At 47.7% G+C, this 24579-nt stretch overlaps 1 pseudogene across 1 annotated transcript; it reads right to left on the reverse strand.

Moving 5' to 3' along the window:
* Positions 1 to 21276: 21276 nt before the first annotated feature.
* LOC308349060 (ATP synthase subunit d, mitochondrial-like) lies at positions 21277 to 24212 on the reverse strand (annotated as a pseudogene). The gene is made up of 2 exons: positions 24173 to 24212; positions 21277 to 21765 (listed from the first exon to the last, which is right to left on the reverse strand). The product of its transcript is annotated as an ATP synthase subunit d, mitochondrial-like (transcript).
* Between the last annotated feature and the right edge of the window lie 367 nt (positions 24213 to 24579).

Raw genomic sequence — 24579 nt, forward strand, 5'->3', positions numbered from 1 at the left:
GCGTCTCCCCCCTCACAGCAGCCTCATTTGAAGCACCATTTCCTGAGGCCCTGTGCTGTGCGGGGCACAGACTGTCCCCCTTAGTTCCATTATTTTGTGCAGTGCCCCCGACTGTGTGGGGATGTGTCCAGTGTCCACACGAGGAAACCAGTTCTGAGTGAGGCCAAGCCACTGGCCCCGTTCCCCAGCAGATTTCTTCCCGCCTACTTGGGGTAGTGGGTAGAAACCGTTGCAGGCGGAGACATAAGTAACAGAAACTGAGGCATATACTCTCTGCTCCCTGTGGAAGTCCACTCTGCCTGGCCTTCCAAAGGCCCCCTTCAACGAGCAGGGTGTGGGCCGCATGTCCCAAGCCCTATCACAGGAGGTCACAAGGAGCCTGCAGCCCCCATAATATCCGGATAAAGATCACTCAGCCCTCAAACCTGACCCAGGGCAGGCGTCAGAGAAGGAGACCCCTGTCCACACTGTTCCCCCAGAGGGAGGCACCTTGAAAGAAAACTGCCTGGGAGCCTCCAGAGGGGTCAGGACCAGCCAATCAGCATAAGAACAAACCTCACTGACCTCAGTCGTGGTCAGTACGGGCCCCAGCTCTTACCTGCCACCTGGGTGCTGCCTGGTGTCCTTTGTCAGCCACTGCCAAGAGTCTGTTCCCCTCCCTGGGAACGGGTGGCCCTTGTCCCAGCCAGGTTCCTGCTCTGGGAAGGGTGGTGCCCGCCCCCCAGTCAGCTGACTCACCCGGATGGACCTAGGTAAAGGCCCTGTGCATGTATAAACAAAGCAAGTCACCGGGTCCAGAGGAGGGTTCGGGCCTTAGTCAAGATGTGGAGGTGGGGTTAGGGGCCCACAGCCGCTGATAGGAGGGGTAGAAACCAAGGCTTCTCGACCTTGAGGAAATCAGATTTGAATTGTCATCAGTCCTGCTGAACATGAGGACAGTTTGAGGGGGCATCCAGGGCCTTAAAAAAATGGCCATAACTTGTGACCCAGCATTTCCCCCCTTTTATTTTTTTAATATGGGACGCCTCACGAATGTGCATGTCATCCTTGTGCAGCAGCATCCTCCTCGTAATTTATTCCAGTAAACAAGTAGGCATTGAGGTCCTTCCTGGAGCTCATCACCGTGTTGCTCATAATAAGGAAATCTAGAAATCCCCAATGCCCGTCACTGGGGTCTGGCTAAACAAATCCTTATTTGTAGGAGATCACAAAGCTATTCGTGTCATTTAAGGAAAAACCACGAGGAAAGGTTCCTGAGACAGTGAGCAAGATACTGAAAAATCAGTATTGTGATTCTGCTCTGCTCTTCGGTTTTCATCTTTTGAAAAGTGGATGTGTGTTGCAACCAGTCTGGGAGGACGTATACTGAAGTGCTGGAAGTCTGGGGGCACCTTGTGGCTCAGTCGGCTAAGTGTCCGACTTGGTTTCTGTCCAGGTTGTCATCTCAGGGTCATAGATCGAGCCCCCGCATTGGTTTCCACGCCGGGCATGGAGCCTCTCCTCTGCCCTGCCCTGCCTCAAAAAAAATAAAAAATAAAATGCTGAAATTCTGGATGTGTGTTCCAAGGTAGTGGGGGGTGGGTTGGGTTGGGTTTGAAGTTAGTTTTTGCTTTTAGTGCTTATAATTTTTTCTAAGGGGGGAGCAAATTAAGCTTGTTTCAAAAAGGAGTTTAGATTGGTTTTCTCCAGGAAGAGGAATAAGGGGCTGTGTACTGGGCTGGGAGGGGATTTGGTTATAGTACACTTTTTGATACCTCTTAAATTTTGAAGAATTTGAAGGTATTGCCTCTCTCCCCAAATAAATAAAAGTAAACAAAAAAGGGGGAGGAATTTAGTTTAGGTCCTGGTGGGCTTGGTTGGACAGGGGTGCCTGACCCTCTTGGTGCCTGGGGAGGAACTGGGAACCTGTGTGCTGGGCAGTCCCTGTGGAGTGACACAGGGCACCAACACAGGACACCCACCTAGGGCGGGGTGAGTATCGGAACTGCTCACCGGCCAGGCAGGTCCACGTCACAGTCCCCATGACGAGCCTGGGAGCCTGGGCAGAGTTGCACCAGCCTAGGGCATCCCAGCCTGAGTGGGGACCCAGCTGGTGTGCAGCCCCACAGAGGAGACACCACCAGCCTCCCAGGAGCTTACAGCCAGGAGTCCTACCCAGGAAAGCTCACAGGAACAACAGCAAGGAAGGCAGAGGCCACTAATCGTGCTTTAAAGCCCTCATCTCAATGTCCCATATCCTCCCTGCTAAGTACGCACGAGAGGCAAAGGACTGCTCTAGTTACACAGCTGGAAAGTGGCTCCAAGGCCATGTTTTCTCCTCAGTGAGACAAATGCCACTGGAAATTGAGGCATCGATACACCCAAGGGCTGAGCCATATGGGCCCAAAATAGGAGGTAAGCCATGGGTGATGAACCCATCTTAGGCCAAGTCTTCAAGGCCCAAGAAAACTAGAAAATAGTGATACTAGTGGAATCACATGAGTCCCTCCACCCCCCAATACACAATTGCACACACTTCAGTTTACTCCAGTCATAGTCTGAGAGGGCCTTGGAGAGGAGATGGAGAAGGAAACGGACCCAGAAGGGTGAGGGACTTGCCTGTGGTCACATGGCAGGTCAGCACAGAGCTGGGGCTCAAACTGGGCCCCAAACCACCCCCACACACATGCAGAAGTTTCTTTCCATTCTGTGGTATTCCAGCGCGTCCCCTCTCTCACTCTTATCCTGCTTCCCAACCACCCAGGTGGAGCTTTGTGGGCATGCCCTTGCTCAAAGTTCAGTGGCTCCCTATGGAAGGGTCAGGACTAAGCTCTGTCCCCATTACTGCCTTTTCAGTCTGAGTCTCTACCCTTACCTCACGCCTGCATCACCTTTCCATCCCCGTGCCTGCCTGCTACTTCTGGAATGCCTCCCTTGCCCCTACTAGTCCCCTGAGCTCCTTTTCCAGGAAGGCCCCTGGTCATCCCCATCCATCTGGCCTCCCCAGCCTCTGACCTCCAGATTGGACTGTCCTGCATGGGTCAGGCTGCCAGTTAGACCTGAAGCTCCATGAGGACAGGGCCTAGTTATTAGATCAACAGCAGCTGTTTTCAAAATAAAAACTGGAACTTGTGCTCCAACTGGGTTATGTATCTGCTGCATTCCATATTTGTATGAACAACCTTCAGAAGTCTAAGACACAGGTGTCCACTAGGCTGTGCACACACAGAAACTCCCTAGGAGTGCTCTGGGGGTGCTGGGTGATCAGTCACTACCACCCTTGCTGCTGAGCCCACAGGTGGTCCGGGTCCTCTCACAGTAATGTCACCAACATCTACTGCCACCTGGATTTGGCCCGTGGGGGGACACGTCTGCCATCTGGAATGGGAATTCCCTGGGGGCAAGGGCTTGGCTGTGGGGTCCTTGTCGCTAGGGCCTAGCACCATGCCTGGCCCACAGTAGGCTCTCTTAAGTGTTTGCTGAATGAACGAATGCCCTCCTGGCACATTGATCAGTTACAAACGCACAGGCTCACTCTTATTTAAAAGGTGGGCTGCTTGGGGCGCCTGGGTGGCTCAGATGGTTAAGCATCTGCCTTCTGCTCAGATCACAGGGCCCTGGGTTCAAGACCTGTGTGGGGCTCCCTGCTCAGTGGGGAGCCTGCTTCTCCCTCTCCCACTTCCCCTGCTTGTGTGCTCTCTATCTATCTAAGTAAATAATATCTTTAAAAAAAAATGAAAGATGGGCCCCTCTGGGGCTTCAGATCCAAGGCCCAGGTCTGTGACATAGCACCCGTTGTCCACCTCTCTGAGCTTCCGTTTCCACATCTACAGATGGGAGTCGTAGTACCGGCTTTGCAGGCTGGTCCTGCGGATGAGTGGAATGAAGCATGGGCAGAGCCTAAGACACCACTCACACGCAGCAAATGCCAGTTTCTGACTTCCTCGTGCAGTCAGTCTGGCTGCAAGTTATAGAAACACAAATTATCTGGTTCAAGTAGAAACACAAGCACTCTTTCTGGAAGAAGGGGGGGGGGCGGTTGCCAGGCAGAAGCACCAGCTGTGTGCTCAGACTCAGCGTGGACCCCAGGGCCATGGCTGCACTGGTACTATCACTGTGTGAGGACGGCAGGCTATTCAAGTGCCCTCTGCATGCTGGGCGTGGGGCATAACCCAATCTCATAGTCTTCCCAGTGGGCCCCAGGTTTAGAGAGTGAAGCACCTTGCCCAAGGCCACACAGTCTGAGTGGTAAGGCCAGGCCTTGGCCGCGAACTGAATAAAGCTGCCTGGGCTCAGAGGCATTCCCATCCCTGAGCAGCTGAGTCAGAGACCTTCCAGGTGGTGGCCCCAGCCCTTGCGAGTCACAGGTCTGGGGGTCTGACGCCCCGCACTCCCTCCCACTTCCCACTTAGTCCCACCCAACACTTGAGCCCCATTTCTGGAAGCACAGAAGCCTGTGGCCCCATCCTCTAAGTCCCTCACTATACCACACCATGATAACTTGAAGGGGCACAGCTTCTCATATGGCTGTGGAATCCCTGCCTGCCTGCCCTCAAATCCCTACCCGGGCCGTGTGGACTCCTGCAAGTGATTTTCCCTCTCTGGGCCTCAGTTTCCCACCTGAGCGGTGGGGAGAATAATTTCGCTTTGCCTGTATTAGCACAGACAAAAGTACTTGCAATAAAGCCTGGCTTCCCAGGAAGGGCTAACTAAATTTGGACTTAGAATATCCACGTTATTGGATTACTGCCTTATCCAAGTGAGAAGACATGTATCCATTACTGTTGTAATGAGGTCAAAGATCAAACATTCAGAAATTAGCTGCACCCTTTCTGGAACATAAATCCAGATTGGACTGTGCCTGACATGGTTCTTGTAGAAGCTTCTAGTGAGAGTGAATCTAATGTCGGGGACTCCACATCCCACCACTATGTTGGCCCAACCTCCTGGGCCCTCACCACCTCCATTCTGCTCCCCACTGGATCCTATATTTTTCCAAGAGCAGTGGACCCAACCATCTGCAGCACAGACCTCTAGTGGGCATGCGTGTTAAAAATATAGATCAGAGGGTAACCCGTCTGGCTCAGTCGGTGTAGGGGACAACTCTTAATCTTGGGGTCATTAGAGTCCCATGCTGGGTATAAAGATTACTTTAAAAAATAAAATATTAGGGGCACCTGGGTGGCTCAGTGGGTTGGGTCTCTGCCTTTGGCTCAGGTCATGTTCTCAAGGTCCTGGTATCGAGCCCCGTGTCGGGCTTTTTGCTCAGCGGGGAGCCTGCTTCCCCCTCTCTCTCTGCCTACCTCTCTCCCTACTTGTGATCTCTCTCTGTGTGTCAAATAAATAAATAAAATCTTAAAAAAATAAAAAATAGAATATTTTTAAAATACAGATCCCAGGGACGCCTGCGTGGCTCAGTTGGTTGGGCGGCTGCCTTCGGCTCAGGTCATGATCCCGGCGTCCTGGGATTGAGTCCCGCATCGGGCTCCTCGCTCAGCGGGGAGCCCGCTTCTCCCTCTGCCTCTGCCTGTGCTCACTCTCTCTGACAAATAAATAAATAAAATCTTTAAAAATAAATAAATAAAATAAAATAAAATACAGATCCCAGGGCCCCTCAGCCTTGGTACATCCGACTTTAGGAGTGGCGTCCGGGGATCTGCATCTCTCATGCATCTCAGGTGATTCTGACATAAATCGCAAGAGCATGGCTGCTTTGTTCCTTCTTCCCGACCCAGTTTCTTCTCAATCCAATGCCTTGAAACACCAAAACATATCAAAAAACAACTGCTGGAGTGTTTGTAATAGAAAAGGAAACAGGCACAGAGGGATGCTTGTGGGCCTGAGGTCATGCAGTAAGTCCTAGGACAGGGATTTGAACCCAGAACCTGCTTCCTTTCCCCTTGCAAATGTGTCCTACCGTAAATGTACCGCCCTACTTCTGGGCCTGGGTCTCATTCTGTAATTTCCTGGCAAAAGCGGGTCGATCACTCCAGCCAGGCTTCTTGGCCAAAGGCACAGAAAAAGCAATTAACCCACAAGCAACTTGGAGTAGGGGAAGGTCAGCAGTTCAGAGAACAGCCCGAAAGGGAGGATCAGCATTTGGGGCTGGGGAGGGGAGTCAGCTGGGGCTTGTGGTTGCAGTCAACAGAAACTGGCTGCGGGTTACGGAAGCAGGAAAGGAACTCACTGAACACCCAGGGGAGCCAACGGGCTCTACGAGTCAGAGAACCCAGCTGGGAGTTCTCCTGGCTTCAAGCCCTGCATGGGATCCCGACATGGCAGCCTGTCTGCTGACACCCAGACTTGGTCGGTCCCTGCAGACCTCTGTCCCTGATGACTCCCGACAAATGGGTCTGGGCACCCCCGCCTCCTTGGGTCATGGGTTCCTTCAAAGGTCTGTGCAGAGGGGTGTGCCTGGGACAGCCTCACGGCAAAGCATGCTGGTACATTGGGGCTCCTCTATTGGGAACATCATTAGGTGAGAGGGGGTTCACCTGACATGGGAAAGGGGTTTGAACACAGGGCAGCCAATGAAAATGGCCGAGGTCCACGCAGACCAGGGGCGGGGAAGCCCCCCCGAGGTTCTTGAGGGCACAGCATTAAGTGCTTCACAGCCTCCCGCTTCAATCCCTATCTACACTTGACAAATGAGAAAGCTCAGCTCCTGTGCGTGGGGGGCTGCGCTATGGAACCCAAGACCATCAGACCCGTGAACCAGGGCTCGCAATCGCCAGGTCCTATGTCATTGCTTTGTGCTTCCGGTGACTGAGACTAGCGCACAAAGTCAGACTGCAAGTTTGCCTGTTCCCTGCCTCCGCAGGCCTCCTTGCTCAGACGATACTCCCTCGGTGCCGGTCTGGCTCACAGTAAAGCCGGGGGGTCTCTCCCCACTGGGCTTCTCTCCCTCTCCGCCCCACATCCTGGCCACCCTTTCGAAGGCTTCTTGGAAAGCCGGGGGGGGGGGGAAACCTCTCCCTCTAATTACAATTGCCTGGCAGAGAGGTAGCCCTGGAAAAGGCTGGAGGGTGGGGGTACGTGGGTTCGGGTTGGACTAGGGCAGAATGAAGGTGAAGAAAGTTCTAGAATGTATGTTTAGAGCCCCACTTCCCCACTTGTCTAGTTGCTCCCCTTCATGGCTGGAGAAAATGTCCTCAGTCCCCTCAACCTACCCAGAGACACCCTCTTTCAGGGACCCTGCCGCTTACTTGATACGGCAGGGCTTCTCTGGCTGGGCACAAAAGCACATGAGACTCATGGCACGTCCTCGTGCAGAGTCCATTTATTATAGGCTATTGGAAGAGGCATTTATTATATGCGACATCTTCCCCCTGCTCACAGTTCTCACACTCACTGTGCACTGCCTACACCACCCGAGATGGCTGTCGGTGCTGCAAACGTGACGGCTACCGTCCAGGCAGCAGGAAGGAGGGAGCAGAACACAAACCCTATCTCCCGCTGAGTCGGCCTCCTACAGGAAGCCCACCTACTTAGGTGACAAGGATTTTGTTGTACAGCCACAGAGCTGCATGGGGATCTGAGAAATGTCATCTGTTGGCTGGGCATGCTGCCAGGTAATATTGGGGTTCTGCTAGGAAGGAACCAGGGGAATGTAGATATTGGGCAGGCAACAAGCACTCTCAGTTGCTCAGGTCAAATGGGCTAAGATCCAACAAAGGGCCAAACCTAACATCACCTGGGACTCTTCTGGTCCCAAGGCATCCCATATAGTCGGCTTGGGCATTTGGTATTCTAGATCCAGAGCCAGACCTCCCCTATCAGGCCTGTGAGCCCCAGGAAGCAATATTCCTCTCTTTAATCATCCCAGGGCCAGCTATCAGGCAACTAGAGGCTACCCGTAGAGCCCCGAGCCCGCCGAAATTATTCAAACTAGCCAGTCCTAAACTCACCCTGCTCTGTCTTGCCTTTCCATGGAAACCCCAGTAAAGGCCATGCCCCAAGCACTGCCCCCATCTTCTGCCTCCCAACTACCCCAGTGTTTTTCCATGAGGAAAGGGTCTCTGGGTCCCTTGAGTATAAGAAACTCTCCTCTGGGCTTCTGGCTGGCTCGATCAGTAGACCATGCAATCTTGACATCAGCGGTGACTTCGAGCCCCACCCTGGGTGTGGAGAGGACTTCAACCATCGCTCCTGTGTGGCCACACCAGACTGAGCATCTCAGGAAAGAGCACGAAACAGGTCTTCAGAGACAGAATGTCCTCCACGCCATCTCTCCTTTCCAGCCCGGTTTTGCTTTCTGGAGGCACATGTGTGCTAGTCAAGGGAGGCTTGGGCACACCGGGACAACAAACGACCCCAATCCTGGCAGCTCCTGACATGAAGTCCTTTCTCTTGCACGTGGCGTGCCGTACAGGGCTGGAGGGCTCTCCACCGCTTCTCAGTCCGGGGCCCAGGGCCACGGAGCAGCCCCCCTCTCATGGCGGAGGGAGAGGGTCTCCACTTGGTAACAGAGCTCCAGCCTGAGGTGACGATGTCACTTCTAACACTTCTTTGGCCACGGCTGGTCACAACCCCACACAATCTCAAAGGGACAGAGAAGTGTCACCCTGCCACATGCCTAAAAGGCAGAGCTTGGGACAGAATATGGAGACCGACATGAACAAGGATCTCGGGTCTGTGGTGGGGGAGGCGTCCAGGCAGCTGTGATCCCCTGAGCATGGGCAGGGGGAGCAGCGGTGACCTGGGGTGCTGCCCTCAGCCCAGCTGTACCTACCTAGGGCAAGAGCTGTTGGACAGAAGGAAAGACGGACATCCCGGAGCCTGGGGCTGTGAGGCCAGAACAACCCCTACCTTCCAACCCCAGCCAGGAGGGTCCGATTCCACTTCTGTGAAATCAGGAGAGCATTTCCCAGCTGGCAGAGTTTTCATGAAGATTATGTGGGGAAACATGCCTTTATACTCCCAGCAGCTTTCTCTGGAAGGCAAAACTTTCTGGTGGAAGACCCCTTGCCCTACTAAGCCCTTCAGTGAATTTGAGCGGGCAAATTTGAGTGCAGGAGCCTGCCTGAGAGAAGCTTGGGGGAGGCAGCTGTGGGGGGGGGGTGGCAGTGCTTGCAAAAATACAATATATTGCTAAGATTTCTTTGGGAGTGACTTTATTTGGGATGGATTTGAGGGGTTGTTGGAGATTATGGGGGTATCCAAGTCCCCCCGCTCCCATCAAAACTGGGAACAGATCAATTATTCTGTGCAACAGAGAAGATTTGGGGGGTTCCTATGGCAGTCCACAAGCCCGGGGACAAAAAGAAAGGGATGCAGGGGAAGGAAGGTAGTGTGGCAGACTGACAGGTGGAATGACCACCAGAGGAAGCCCTGAGAATGGGAAGGCAGCATGAAGGTACTCTAAGAATAGGGCTAGGTTTTGTCAGCCCCAATTCCTTTCCACTTCTTCAATCTTGAGTAAACTCCCTCTGTTGACAAGAGGCTCATTCCTGCACCAGGGACACTCAAAGCCAACATGCGGCCGCAGAGGCCTCTCTCAGAGGGACAATGCTGAGGCTGAATTTCTTCCTTGGAAGACTCAAATAGCCAGCCCCGGTGGCATACTTCCCCCTTGGAGCAGAGAAATGGGGCAGAGGGTGGCAGAAAGACAAGAAGCCTTCAAGACGTTATCTGATGAATCTACATGGGCATAACAGTTTTGCAGATAAGATAAACTGAGCCCAGGGGAGCAAACAACTTCCACTGTACCCCAACCAGCCTGTGGTGCAGCCAGCACCAGGGGCCACACCTACCTTCCCTGCCTTTGGAGGAGGGAGGCTGGGGCTCAGAGGAGGAAGGCCTTGGTCAAGGTCACACAGCAATCCGGCAGCAGAACCGGGATGCAGGGATTCTAGATCCTGGCTCCCGGGGCTGCCAGCCAGGGAAAGCTGCCCAGCCCTTTCACCCACTTTTTGCCTTGTGCTGGGGAAAGGCTGAGCCACGTAGCAGAGGCGGCATGATCTGAGACCTCCACCCAGTCTCAGACACCAGGGGATGCAGCGGTCCCCCTTGGACCCTGGCGGCAAGCAGCATTTTGAAAGCCCACACGAACAGGACAGGAACTGAGGACATAAGTGCTTGAGGTGGGGAGCTCCGTCTGGTGCGCGCGTGATCTCACCTAACCCGCACGGGGCCCTAGGGTTCCATGTTCCCAGAGAGGACACTGGGCCGAGTAGGACTGGGGTCCCAGGACTCGCCGTCCAGTGCTCGCGTCCCCGAGGCGGGGGTGGGGGGCTCTTGGAGGGAGGGGCCTGGCGGAGCGCCCAGAACAGTGGCGGAGGGCGCGCGCCACCCGGATGCCCTCCCCGCCTGGGGCCGGAGCTGCTCTCGCAGGTTCCCAGGCAGGCCAGAGCAGGAAGGAGCAACAATGGGCAGCGGGCAGCAGCGGGGAGCCGGGTTCCGGAGGCAGGGTGCGGCCCGCCCCGCCACCAGCACTGTGCGAACGAGGCCCCTGTGGGAGGGATCAACGAGATTAACCGCTGCCACCGTTCGGGCCCTTACTGTCTGCCGGGACTTGTCTCACCGCCTTCCATGGCTTATCTCCTGGGATCCTCACCTCGCCCTATTATTTAGCCCTATTTTACAGATGAAGCCATGGGGGCATAGAGTTTAAGTAAAATGCCCAAGGTTAAGGGAGACGTGAAAGCGAGACTTGATCCTACGCAATCTGGCTCCAGATCCTAAACTCTTAACCACCCCTGTTACACACACACACACACACACACACACACACACACACACACACACGTGCTGTATATACTTTCTCATATTTTTTCCTTTTCACTTATATCATTGACAGCTTTCTCCGCCATAAGTACAGCCCACGGTTACCACGGTTATCCTAGTCCTGACCTGCTCAGAAGATCTAGTCCCAGCGCCCAGACCCACCCCGGCTTCCCCACAGGCTGAGGGGCCCTGTCATTGCGTTAAGGTGGGCTTCCTCTAATAAAAATTGAGGATGACAATGGGGTGGGCCGATGGGTGCTTAAACCCCTCCTCGTCTCCATCACAGGCCCTTCTCCCAACCAAATAGCACCTTTTAGATAAAATGTGCTTATGCAAACGAAGCTTAACGACAAGCCCCCTCCTGCATCCAATCAGATTGCGGCACCCAGGCCCCGCCCACAGGGAAGTTCCGAGACAGCGGGGCTAGTAGGTCGACGCTCTACAGGTTTCCTGCTTTGAACACGAGATGTGGAGACACTGCACGTTTCTTAGAATCGGGTCCCGTGAAGATTTGGAGCCCAGGACCACGGAAAACCGTGGACGGGTCCAGCCTGGCTGGACGGTGGTGGCTCCAGAATTTCCAGAAAGGATGGGGAGGCTGGAGCCAATAGAGGGACCAACCTGAGGCTGCGCTTACTCCCTTTTATGTAAGATCGAGGCCTTAGATAGGTGCCATCGACGACTGGGAATGCCTGTGGGAATCTAGGGCACTTCTCACCTGTCTCCCTTCCATCTGAGACAGACTGGGAGACCCCACTGCAGTGGGGCGAGGAAGCACATCAAAGACTCTCCACCAAGGCTGCTGGCAGAAAGTCCCAGGAGAAGCGGAGAAGCTTCCCAGTCAAGAGTAAGGAACCAGCTGGAGGCCCCCTTCCAGAGCCCACTTTGACCCTCACAGGCCAGTTGGGAGCACCGGATGGAGAACCAGGATACGGGAGATTTGTATTCTGGTTTCATTCCCACCTGTGGGCTGTTTATAGCCTCGAACCAGTCATTCCCCCTCTCTGGGCCTCTAGCTTCCCATTCCTACCACCACCAGGGACCTCCAAGGACTCTTCTCACTCTAATAGGTGGTCCAGTGGTGGTGTTTTTTCTTCCTGGGATCCCCTGAGCTGTCCATTGGATGACCCGGTAGGAGTCACCTCTCTGAACCTTCCAATCACCAGCAAATCACAGTCTTCCCAATATGGCTGCTACTTGGGGGGCCACCCAGCATCCACTTCCCTTTAGTTTCCTTGGGGGAAGCCTCCCTCCTCCACCTCAGCCAGGTTCAGTCAGTGGAACTGACTTCATCCCTGACTCCCTGGGGAGGAAGGTGACCAGACAGGGAGATGCCTGTATTCCATTCCCTGAGTTGTCCAGGGTAGTCATGTCAATTCCAGTCAACACCAGTCAGGTTCAGGAACTGTCCTAAATGCAGAGGAGTCTGGAAGCATAAAACCTGGGAGGGCTGGCGGCTGAAGCTGCTGGCAGTCATCCTGCCTCTGTCAGGAATGGATCTGCGGCAGAGAAGGCAGAGTTTGGGAGCGGAAAGATGCAGCTGCTGATGTAATTCAGTCCCTCTGGTCCCACCGCCCTGGGCTTTTCAGGTCCAGGAGCCAATACAGGCCTTTGTCACTTAGAGCCAGTTTGAAGTGGCTATTCTGTTGCTTACAACCAGAAGAATAGTGAGTGTTTTGTTGGAGTTGACTTGATTCTACAACACCATCAATAGTAAGAATTTTTTTTTTAATAGTAAGAATTTTTTAAAGGCAAATATTATATCCACTTAAATAGCAGCTTTTTTTTTTTTGATGAAAAGAGGAGTGTATCCGGTGAGCTCTTAAAAGACTGACAATAGTATATTCTTATTTATAAAACTGTCTCCTTTTGATCAAAGTTCTTCACATTCAGAGTCTAAACTTTCCTTGGATGAATTTGGAAATTTTTACTTCTAATTGCATTGGCTGGCTGGCGATAGCTTTCTGTACACTTAGCCTTATGCTTCCATATGGTGTCATTTTAGAAGCCTTGCTAAGTGATAATTAGGGATGCGGTCTGGTAAAATTCCATCAGACTCGACTGTGGCCACCTGAGCCACTGGGTAGCGGACAGCGAGGACGCCTAATCACCTTCCACCCACCGACTGGCATGTTTCTAGGACATCACCTGTGGGGTCCATCCTCATTCCAGAAACGCAAAGCTGCCAGTGTGGGCCCGGTGTGTCAGAACTCGTTCTGATGCAGCTACCACTTCCTGTGGGACAGGCACCAAGCTAAGCAGAACAGAGTTAGGACCTTGGGCAAGTAACATGACCACTCTGTTTCTGTGTTGCCCCGTCTGTGAACGAAGAGAATAGCTTCACAGCGGTGTTGAGATTTAATGAAAAAATCAGTGTAATGCTCATAGAACAGCATTGGCATATAAGGATCGCCCAGTACATATGAGTTACTGCTGTTTGAATTCTCACAGCTACCCTTGGAAGTCAACAGGATGGTCCTACTTGTGGTTTAGGACCCTGAGATCAGAGACAAGAAGGGACATGTCCCAGGTCACTCACTGGGGAGGGAGATGGTGGATCTGGGACTCAAAACCAGGTCTGTCCAGTACCCAGGCTGATGTTCTTAACCATAATGCCACGTGGACTTCCAAGGGCACAGGCTTGGGTGGGCCAGTGGAATTTGGGGTCCAGTTCTTAGACACAGAGCAGAGAAAAGTCAGACCCACTCACCAGCCAAGCTCACTGTCCAGACCACTGTCTTCATCTGATTTGTGGAACCCTGGGCCTTTGAAAACTCCAGAGAGAGAAAACACCAAGGCCTCAGGGGAGATGGGATTGTCCAAGACCATACAGGGAGAGACAGAGGTCAGGCTGGAACTCCCCATTCCCTGCCTCCTCAGATCCTCCTGCTTCACTGCCCTCCCCTATAGGCATCTATCCCGGCACCCCCTCCTCTGAGAAGCACTCCCAGACTGCCGCAGCCCATGTCCCCGTGCCTTGTTCCTTGAAGGGTCTCCACACTCACTGGCATTTCAAACATGCTCTTTGGAGTCAGGCTGACCTTGGGTTTGAATCCTCCTTTGCTGCTTTAACTGCATAATCCTGGGTTCATTTTCCCCATTGCTGAGCCTTAGTGTCCTCACCTGAAAATGGGCTTTTTACAAAAGCCCATCTCATGGGGTCAGCATCAAGTTTCAGGGGAGGTCAGGGATGAGTACAACCTGTTACAGCAGCCATCCCCTCCCTCCCTGCCTCTATGCAGCATAACTACTTACATGAATAATCTGAAATAAAATGAATAAGGACAATGGGCAGAAAAGAAAAGCAGAGAGTGAAAGCTTTTTATTGAACTACACACACATATATAATTGTGGCAGCCAAAACTAACAAACTAAACAAATAATACAAAATTATACTTCTGTAAATAGAAGAAGGAAACAGTAATGAATTAATACTTCTAAGTCACATTGTTGTTGTTGTTGTTATTATTATTATTATTACAAAAGGAAAAAGGGCACATTAAGAAACACTTGCAGAAGAGCGGACCTGGGAGATTCAGAGCATGTGATGCGTTCGAGCGGGAGTGAGGCTCCGGAAACCCAGCTTCTGCCTCTCGAAGTCACGTGGCTGTCTCGCCATCACACAGCTGGTGCTGCTTGTCCCTCACCTGCTATTAAATGCAGGGCTATGCAGAGCACTGGACGGAGCACCAGAGGCCGAAGTTGAGTTTAACCATTCCAAACGGTTACCAAACTTGTAGTAGTTGAGTCTGGGCGTGCTGGGAGCGGAGAGTACAATGAGGTTTTCTGGACGAACTTCCATTTCAACCCCACTGTTCATCATAGTTAACGTCACCTTTCGATGTGCTGATCTCACATTAAACCTAACGGAACGGCAGCAATTGTTTAGAACACGGGCTAATGAAATATTTGGGCTGGGAGGAGTAATTTCCTCACCAGCTTTGGTGAGAAGGGCCAGTGCAGAGTGATAATAAAAAGCAGACCGACTTTTAGAGGTTTCGTTATTGCTTTTAAACTCTGCAGACGCTGCTCCCCTCACTGCTTGCACGAGGCAGAACGACCTCTGCTCCTTGCCTCTGTCCTCCACTGTGCTCATCTCATGGTAAGTGTTGTTTCGATGATCATAACATTACTTAACCACTGGGCATCCCCAGGAAGGGGTGAAGGAGGGAGGGAGGGAGGGAAGGAAGGAGGCAGCCTGGAACAGGGATCAGTGGCTTCTGAGTCCTAGGCCTGACTCAGTTATAACATGCTGTGTGTCTTAGGGAAGTCACACCCTCTCTGGGCTTCAGACAGGATGGGGCATCCTTCCCCAGCTTCCCTCAGCCCGGACAATAGAGATGCCAGGCCCAGGGACAGAAGCACATGACAAATGCATGCCTGGCTCTAACCCTGGGCCCCTCTTTCGGAGTCAGGCCCGCCTCCCCGGCTGCTACCCTTCCTGCCCCAGCTGCCTGGCTGTCCTTAGGCTGTGACTGCTCCACAGCGGCCCCACACGTGAAGGGGGCTGAGTTCCAGTCCTCTGCCCACCCCTGACTCCCAGGGACCTCTGTCACTAGAGTTACCTTGTGGTGGCCACTGCTGCCACCCTGTTTCCAGCCTATAAGGAAGGCCTTCCTAGTGTCCAGCTGTTGCAGAGGCCCCACTGCCCCAGGCTGGGGCCCCAGGCGACATCTCTCAATCCCGTCACTCAGCCATCTTCTTCTTTCCGGTGGGCTGCGTTACAGTAGATCTTGGTTAGAAAGCAGCCTCCTTCCCTCCCTGGGAGCTCGGCTCCCTGACCCACTACAGGGCTGTGGGAACACTGGCCTGCCTGGAAGAGGACACACACTTCAACATACTCCCCCATGTCACATCGATTTAGCCAGGGGTACATCTCATGGGAGCAAGGTGGCCACAGGGCAAAGAGCAGATGCGACAGGTGGTGGCTCAGCTTCTCCAGGTCCTTCGGCTTCTCTGGGACCTCACAGCTGTTGGTTCTTTCTCTGAGTAGGTAGCTCCTTCCAGAACAGAGACAGAGGCTGAGTCTTGCTATGCTACCAAATCTTTTATACTCAGGTTTCATCATCGTCCAGGAGAACAGCCATTAACAATGTAGGCAGGTTCTCAAAAGAAATGTTGACCAAGGTCGAATTCCCCGGTTTCCGTGTCTGCATTTCCAGCCCTCTGGTGACCTTCAGAACTGTCTCCCCAAGATCCCTGCCATTGAGGGATCCTCCACGTCTTTTTGTGGCTTGATAGCTCATTTCGTTTCATGGCTGGATAATACTCCATTGTCAGGATATAATGAAGTTTGTTACCCACTCGCGGATGCAAGAACATCTGGGTTGTTTCTAGGTTTGGCGATTATGAATAAAGCTTCTATAAACATATACGTTTTGCATGTAGATGTAACTTTTCTAAGATTTTATTTATTATTTGAGAGAGAGAGTGAGCACACTCATGTGGAGGGAGGCTCAGAGAAAGAGGGAGAGAGGGAATCCCAAACAGACTCTGCACTGAGCATAGAGCCTGACACAGGGCTCGATCTCACGACCCTGAGAACATGACCTGAGCCCAAATCAAAGGTTGGACACTTAACCCTAGGCATCCTAGACATAACTTTTCAATGCAATTGGGTATGTATGGGCACAGCTGCTGGGTTGCATGGTAAGAATGTTTACTTTTCTAAGAACTGCCAAATTGTCTTCCAAGATGGCTGTACTAGTTTGCATTCCCATTAGCAATGAATGAGAATTTCTATTGCTTTTTATCCTTGCCATTGTTTGGTATTAAACGTTTTATGGATATTAGCCATTCTAAAAGGTATGAAGTGATATCTCATTTTATTTTGCCATTCCCTAATGACATATGATGTTGAACATCTTATTTGCTTATTTGTCAAACCTGTCTATATTCTTTGGTGAGGTGTGTGTTCAGATCTTTTGCCCACTTTTGAATTCTTATTGTTGATTTTTAAATACTCTGTATTTTGGGGGTACCAGTCCTTTATCAGATATGTTTTGCAAATAGCCTCTGTCTCGAGAAGTGGCTTATCTTTTCAATCTTTTTTTTTACAAAGCTGAAGTTTTTACTTTTAATAAAGTCCAACAGAAACATTTTTTTTCTTCTATGGATTGTGTTCTTAGTGTTAAATTAAAAAATTCATTGCCAAACCCAAAGTCACTTAGATTTGCCCTTATGTTAGTTTCCATGGGTTCTATAGTTTTGTATTTTACATTTAAGTCTAAGACCCATTTTGAGTTTACTTTTGTAACAAGTGTAAGGGCTGAATCTAGCTTCACTGCTTTGTGTATGGATGCCCAATTGTTCTAGCATCATTGTTGAAAAGAATATCTTTTCTCCACTGAATTGCCTTTGCTTTTTTGTCAAAAAAAAGTTGACTCTTTGTTGACTACATTTGTGTGGGTCTATTGCAGGGTTCTTTATTCTGTTCCACTGATCAACCTGGGTATTTTTTTCACCAATGCCATGCTGTCTTGATTACTGTAGATCGATGGTTAGTCTTAAAGTCAGGTAGTGTGAATCCTCTGACTTCATTCTTCTTCCTCAGTATTGTGTTGGACATTCTGGGCCTTTTGCCTTTTCATATATAAAGTCAGCTTGTTAATATTAAAAAAAAACTTGCTGGGTTTTGATTGGGATTATGTTGAATTTATAGACGGAATTAGGGAGAATTGACATCTTAAAAATATTTAGTTTTCCTATCCACGCACATGAACTCTCTCCATTTATTTGTATCTTCTTTGGTTCCTTTCATTGGAGTTTTATAATTTTCTTCTTATAAAGCCTGTACCAATTCTGTTGGACTTATGCCTCCATATTTCATTATTTTTGCTGCTAATGTAAATGGTATTGTTTCCAACTATTCATTGCTGGCAGTGGAAAGCAACTGACTTTTACATGCTAACTTTATATCCTGTGACCTTCCTATAATCACCTATTAGTTCCAAGAGTGTTTTTGGTCTAGTCTATGGAATTTTATACATAGACAGCCATGTCCTCTATGCACAAAGACAGCTTTGTTTATCTTCTCCCCTCTCCATATGTATACCTTTCCTTTTCTTACAGCATTAACTAGGACTTCCAGTCCAATGTTGAATAGGAGTGGTGAGAGGGGATATCTTTTCATATTCCTAATTTAAGGGGGAAAATGTCCACTGTCTCTCCATTAAGTATGATGTTAACCATAGGATTATGGTAAACACCCTTTATCATTAAGTTTGAGAATGTTCCCTATTATTTCTAAATTGTTCAGAGTTCTTATTATGAATGGGTATTGGATTTTGTCAAATGCTTTTTCTGCATCTACTGATATGATCATGATTTTTCTTCTTTAGCCTGTGGAGTGATGTGATGGATTATATTAACTGGTTTTAGAATGTTGAATCAGATTTCCATACCTAGAATAAGTCTCATTTGGTCATAGTGTATGTCTTTTTATACATTGTTGGATTTGATTTGCTAACATTTTTTGAGTATTTTTGCATCTACATTTATGAAAGGTATTGGTAATATTCTTCTCATAAATATCTTAATTTGGTTTTTCTCTATTTCTTTAGTAAATATTGAACTATTCAAATTATCTAATTCTCCTTTTGTGAGTTTTGGTGGTTTGTGTCTTTCAAGGAATTGGCCCACTTCATCTACGTTAACAAATTTATGGGCATAAAGCCGTTCATAGTATTTCTTTATTATCTTTTCAATGACTCCTCCTTCATGTCCAATATTTATAATTTCTTTTTTTTTCTTGGTTATCTTGGAAGGCTTATAAATTTTAATGATATTTTCCCCCAAAGAACCAGTTTCCATTTTGTTGATCTCTGTTGATCTCCTGTTTTCAATTTCATTGATTTCTGATTTAATTTTCATTACTTCTTTTCTTCTGCTTATATTGCTCTTCCTTCTCTATTTTTTATTTAAATTCAAGTTAGTTAACATATAGTGTAGTATTGGTTCCATATTATATATGATACCCAGTGTTCATCACAGGTGCCCTCCTCAATGCCCATCTCCCACCCACCTCCCTTCCAGCAACCATCAGTTTGTTCCGTATAGTGAAGTCTCACAGTTTGCTTCCCGCTCTGTTTGTATCCTATTTTTCCTTCCCTTCCCATATGTTCATCTGGTTTCTTAAACTCTGGTTCTTAAACTCTTCAACTCTGGTTTCTTAAACTCCACATATGAGTGAAATATTTCACAATCATATTTCACAAATCATATGTCTTTCTCTGACTTATTCTTATTTTGCTTAGCATAATACCCATGAGTTCTATCCATGCTGTTGCAAATGGCAAGGTTTCATTCTCTTTGATTGCTGAGTAACATATATATGTACATATATACATATATATATACACACACATATATGATGAATAGCTAAAGAAGATGTGGGGTGTATTTACATATATGTGTATATATACATATATATATGTATATACACCCCATATCCTCTTTAGCTATTCATCAGTTGATGGACACTTCTAGTTTCTTATGTTGGAAGCTTATTGATTTTAGATTTTCTTTTCTGATATATATATTTAATGCAATAAATTTCCCTCTAGGCATGGCTTTTCATACATTTTGATAAGTTCTATTTTCATTTTAACTCAAAATATTTGTGAATTTCTTGAGACTTCTTCTTTGATCCATGAATTATTACCCAAATACATTGAGATTTTCCAGCTATCTTTCTGTTACTGATTTCCACTAAGAGCAAACCTTATTTGATTTCTATTCTTTCACATTTGGTCAGGTGTGTTTTATGGCCCAGAATGTGGTCTATTTTGATGAATGCTCCACATGAGCTTTCTAAGAATGTCTATTCTGCTGCTGCCCAGTATTCCACACATGTCCATTAGATCTAATTGATCTTTGGTGCTATTCAGTTCCACTATATCCTTACTGACTTTCTGTCTGCTGGACCTGTGAATCACTGATTGAGAGGTGTTGATATCTTTAACTGTAATAGTGAATTCATCTATTTCTCCTTGCAGTTCTAGCAGTCTTTGCCTTGCATATTTTGTTGCTCTGCTGTTAAGTGCATGCAAACTAAGGATTTTCATTTCCATCTTTTATTATTATATAATGCCCCCCTTTATCCCTGATAATTTTCCTTGCTCTGAAGTTCTCTTTGTCTGAAATCAGTACAGCTATTCCAGCTTTACTTTCATTAACATTAGCAATGGTATATCCTTCTCCGGCCCTTTACTTTGTATCTACCTGTGTCTTTGTAGTTAAAGTGGGCTTCTTGTAGACAACATGTCATTGAATCTTGTTTTTATTCACTGTGACAAGGGATTTCTTTTTTTTTTTAATATTTTATTTATTGGACAGACGGAGATCACAAGTAGGCAGAGAGGCAGGCAGAGAGAGAGGAAGGGAAGCAGGCTCCCTGCTGAGCAGAGAGCCCGATTTGGGGCTCGATCTCAGGACCCTGAGATCATGACCTGAGCCGAAGGCAGAGGCTTTAACCCACTGAGCCACCCATGTGCCCCGTGACAAGGGATTTCAATTGATCTTTTCATTGGTGTATTTAGACCATTCACATTTAAAGTAATTATTGATATAGTTGGATTAATTTCTATGTCTGTAACTCTTTTGTATTCATTCCATTTTTTCTTTGTTCTTTGGATTCTTAAAACTCCCCGTCTGGCAGGTTTTCACTTTATATGTTTCTGTTTTCTCTCCTTTGGCGTATCAATCACTTCTTAAAAAAAATTGTTAGTAGTTTCCCTAAAGTGTGCAATGTATGTTTACAACTAATCCAAGTCCACTTTTTAAAAACTGAGATAAAATTGACATACTAGTTTCAGGTATGTAACATAATGATTTGATTATCTGCATGTAAGTACACTTCAAATAACACCACACCACTTCCTGGGGAGTGCAGGTGTCTTGTAACAGAGTAGCCCCAAATTCCTCCCTCTCATCCCTTATAACATTGGCTGCCACTCCCTTCACTTACCCATATGTTATAATCACCCAGTTCGTTGTTGCTATCATTACTTTGAACAAAGAGATATCTATATGATTAGGTAGGTATACAAATAGCAAAGATTTTTTTTTTTAAATTAGGCTCCATGCCCAATGTGGGCCTTAAACTCAGGACCCTGAGCCAGCCAGGAGCCCCTATTTTCCTGTAATTTGAATACGATACACTTATGTGTAGATTTTTGGTATTTGCTCTGCTTGGTATTTTCTGAGCTACCTGAATTTGTGGTCTGGTGTCTAGCATTAATTTTGGAAAATGGCCATTACCACTATCTGCTTTCTCCTTCTTCTCCTTCTAGTGTTTCCTGTTTTGTGTACATGACAATTTTTCTTCTTTACTATATAATTATTATTTTTAAAGATTTTATTTATTTGAGAGAAAGAGAGCACAAGCAGGGAGAGCAGCAGAGGGAGAAGGAGAAGTTAACTCCCTACTGAGCAGGGAGCCCAACTCGGGGCTTGATCTCAAGACCCAAGCAGTCACTTAACTGACTTGAGCCATCCAGGCACCTCTATATAATTATTTTTAATGTCCAGCGTTCATGATATGAGGGCCAGAACTTTCTCCCCAACTCAAGTTTATAAATACTCAATTGGCTTGTGAAGCCAATAGGGATACTTTTTGTCTAATTTGATTACCGGGAAGACTTCAATTAGGTCCTCAATGGTCATTTGATCACATGGAATCATGATCATTTTTCTCTAGCTCTTTTTCATATTCCTCAATCCTGGCCTTTGAGAGAGACAAAAATTCAGCACAACTTTTCACATCTTTTTTTTTTTAGCATCCTCCTGAACAGTATATTTCTCCTCTGGCACAGGAAACTTCAGGGCATTAAACTTCTTCTCAAAGTCATCTCCCAAGATAGCCTTTGCCACACTGGCCTTGTAGTAAGCCCAGCCAACAGCAGGTGGTTTCTCAGGAGAGTAGTAGCCCACCTGGAGGTAAAGGTCTCATTCCAGAATTTCAAAAGTTAGCAATGGTCTTCTGGTTTTGGGGTATGATTTCCCCAAAAGCTACTCAGTCAATGGCTTTTAGAGCAAGTTTTGCCCAGTCATCTTGAGATCCTTCACCAACCCCAGCAGCCCACAGTCTGCCTATGCTACACTTTTTGTAAATGTCCCACAGTTCCTAGGTATTGTTCTAGGTTTTTTCATCATTTTTTCACTTCTTATTTTTTTTCCAGCTTTATTGAGATATAACATATAACACTGTGTAAACTTAGGGTGTACAATGTGATGATTTGGCATACTTATATATTGTGAAATGATGACCATGGTTGGGTTAGTTAACACCTCCATCATTCTGCATGATTACTATTTCTTTCTTTCTTTCTTTCTTTCTTTCTTTCTTTCTTTCTTTCTTTCTTTCTTTCTTTTTTTTTCTGGTGAGAACATTTAAGATCTACTCTCTTAGCAACTTCCAGGTACGTAATACAGTATTGTTAACTATAGTCTCCTTGCTATATGTTAGATCTCCAAAACTTGTTCCTCTTCTAACTGAAAGTTTGTAACATTTGACCAAGTATCTTCCAGTTTCCTTCATCCCTCACCCTTGGAAACCACTCTTCTACTGTCTCTATGAATTTGGCTTTTGGTGCATACTATTTTAGGATTTTTAGGATTTCTTGGCTTGGGGTTCTTCCAGCTTCTTTAATCTGTAGGTTTATGTCTTTTGCCAAATTTGGGGAGGTTTTAGCCATTGTTTCAGTATATTTTCTGAACTGTACTTCTTCTCTTCTTCCTGTGGGATTCCCGTGACATGCACGTATTTTGGTATTTTCCCACAGACCCCTGAAGTTGTTCATTTGGTTCATTTGTTATTTCTTTGTTCAAGTTGTAGAATTTTTAGTGGTCTATCTTCAAGGTCACTGCTTTCCTCTGTCATTTCCAGTGGGCCACAGTGCCCACCCAGTAAGTTTGTTGTTACTGCATTTTTCGGGTTTAGAATTTCCACCTGGTTTTTCTTTATATCTTCTTTTTCTCTGCTGAAATTTTCTTTTTCTGTTTCAGGTCTATTCATGGGTGCTCACAGAAGCTTTTCTTTTTCTTCCTTTCTTTCTTCTTTTTTGGGGATAGCTACTTTAAAATCCTTGTCAGATAATCCCAACATCGGTGCCATCTTGATGTTAGCATCAGTTTTTTTTTTCTGTTTTTTTTTTTTTTGTTTTTGTTTTTGTTTTTGTTTTTGTTTTAATTAAGGGAAGCACTGTGCCCAATGTGGGGCTCGAATTCATGGCCCTGAGATCAAGAGTCACTCACTGGGCTGACTGAGTCAGCCAGGCACCAGATGTTAGCCATCCCTTCATTGCCCTTTTTCATTCCAGTTCAGCCTTCTTCTGGCTTTTGGTATGACACATACTATTTGATTTTATCCTGGACTTTTGGGTATTATATTAGGAGTCACTGGTTCCTTTTTAAAACTATGTTAGTATGTATTCACTTGTTCAAGTTCAGAATGAACACTTTTGTGGTCTGTGAACTGGAATGTCAGTTTAGTTTAAAATCAGTACTATTTTGGTCTGCCGTGCTGTGTGCTACTCAGAGGCCGTCCTGAAACAATACGGTATTCCACATCATAGTTGAATTCTCAAGCTTTCACGATGTTAATTCTGTGGGTTGCACACATAGGTCACTTGTGGGTGGGTGTACCCTACACTTTATATACAAATTGAAGCAATCTCTTTTTGCAGCTCCCTCTTGTCTGTAATCCTCCCCACACATTCCAGCTGTGAGAGGGTGGGTGCTGCCTCTTTGTCACCCTTGCTTAGTGCAATGCAAGGATGGCAACAGGGCCCTACCCTGCTGTCACAGCACTCCATGAGGATGGGAGAGGAAGGGAATTCTCGCTGATCACACTTGAGCAGAGTGGGGCTGACTGACGGAGCTCTACATCACAGTCATCACTAGAAAGGAGAGCGAGGACTACCTAGATGGTAGGTACAGCTGGGATGGTGGGCAAGCTCCACACCACAGTCTCCCCAAAGCCTGCTGGAGAGGATGGGCCTTGGCTTATTTCATGGTGTTTGCCCAGAGCAAAGCAAGCATTGTCAAAAAGTCTATCTTTCACTGCTGTCCCTCCCAGCCCTTTGACCCTCTAGAAAGTGGGCTTTCATTGGGACTTTGTGCTTTGGGATGGTTTTGGGTTTGGCTTTCTCTGGTGCCCAGGCTGGGATCTAGTTAAGTAGTAAAGCCCGCGAGGACTCCCAGCTGTGTCATCGCTTGAGACCCAAGTTGTCTACACAGTTCACCTTTTCCCCATCATCAGGGAAGTCCGATAGTTGCTTTATGTATTTTGTCAAGTTTTTGGTTGTAGTAACTGGAAGGAATAGGGTAGAATCTACTGACTCATCTTGTCTGGAAATGGAAGTCCAGTGTACTTTTTTAAAGTCAACTTTTTGAGGTATAATTTACATGCAATAAAACATACCCATTTCAAGTGTACATTTCCGTGAGTTTCAACAAAGGTACATACCCATGTAACCACAGTCAAAATATAGAACATCCATCCCCATCTCCCCAAAAGGTTCCCTTGTGCCCCTTCCCAAGCAATCCCCCCCCATCCCAGGCCTGATCGATGTCACTATGGATTAGACATGTCTTTTTCAGAGTTTCAGATAAAATCACACAGAATGTGTTTTTTTAAAGATTTTATTTATTTATTTGAGAGACAGTAACTGAGATACCAGAGAGAGCACAAGCAGGGAGGAGAGGGAGACAACCAGGCTCAATCCCAGGACCCTGGGATCATGGCCTGAGCTGAAGGCAGATGCTTAACTGACTGAGCCACCTAGGTGCTCCCAGAATGTATTTTTTTGATAAAAGTCTGCTGTCTTTTGTCAGTGTTTCTTTGAGATTCATGTGTATCACCAAGTGTATCAG

The sequence above is a fragment of the Martes martes genome (genome assembly GCF_963455335.1).
Source record: "Martes martes genome assembly, chromosome: 9".
In the NCBI taxonomy this organism is placed as follows: domain Eukaryota; kingdom Metazoa; phylum Chordata; class Mammalia; order Carnivora; family Mustelidae; genus Martes; species Martes martes.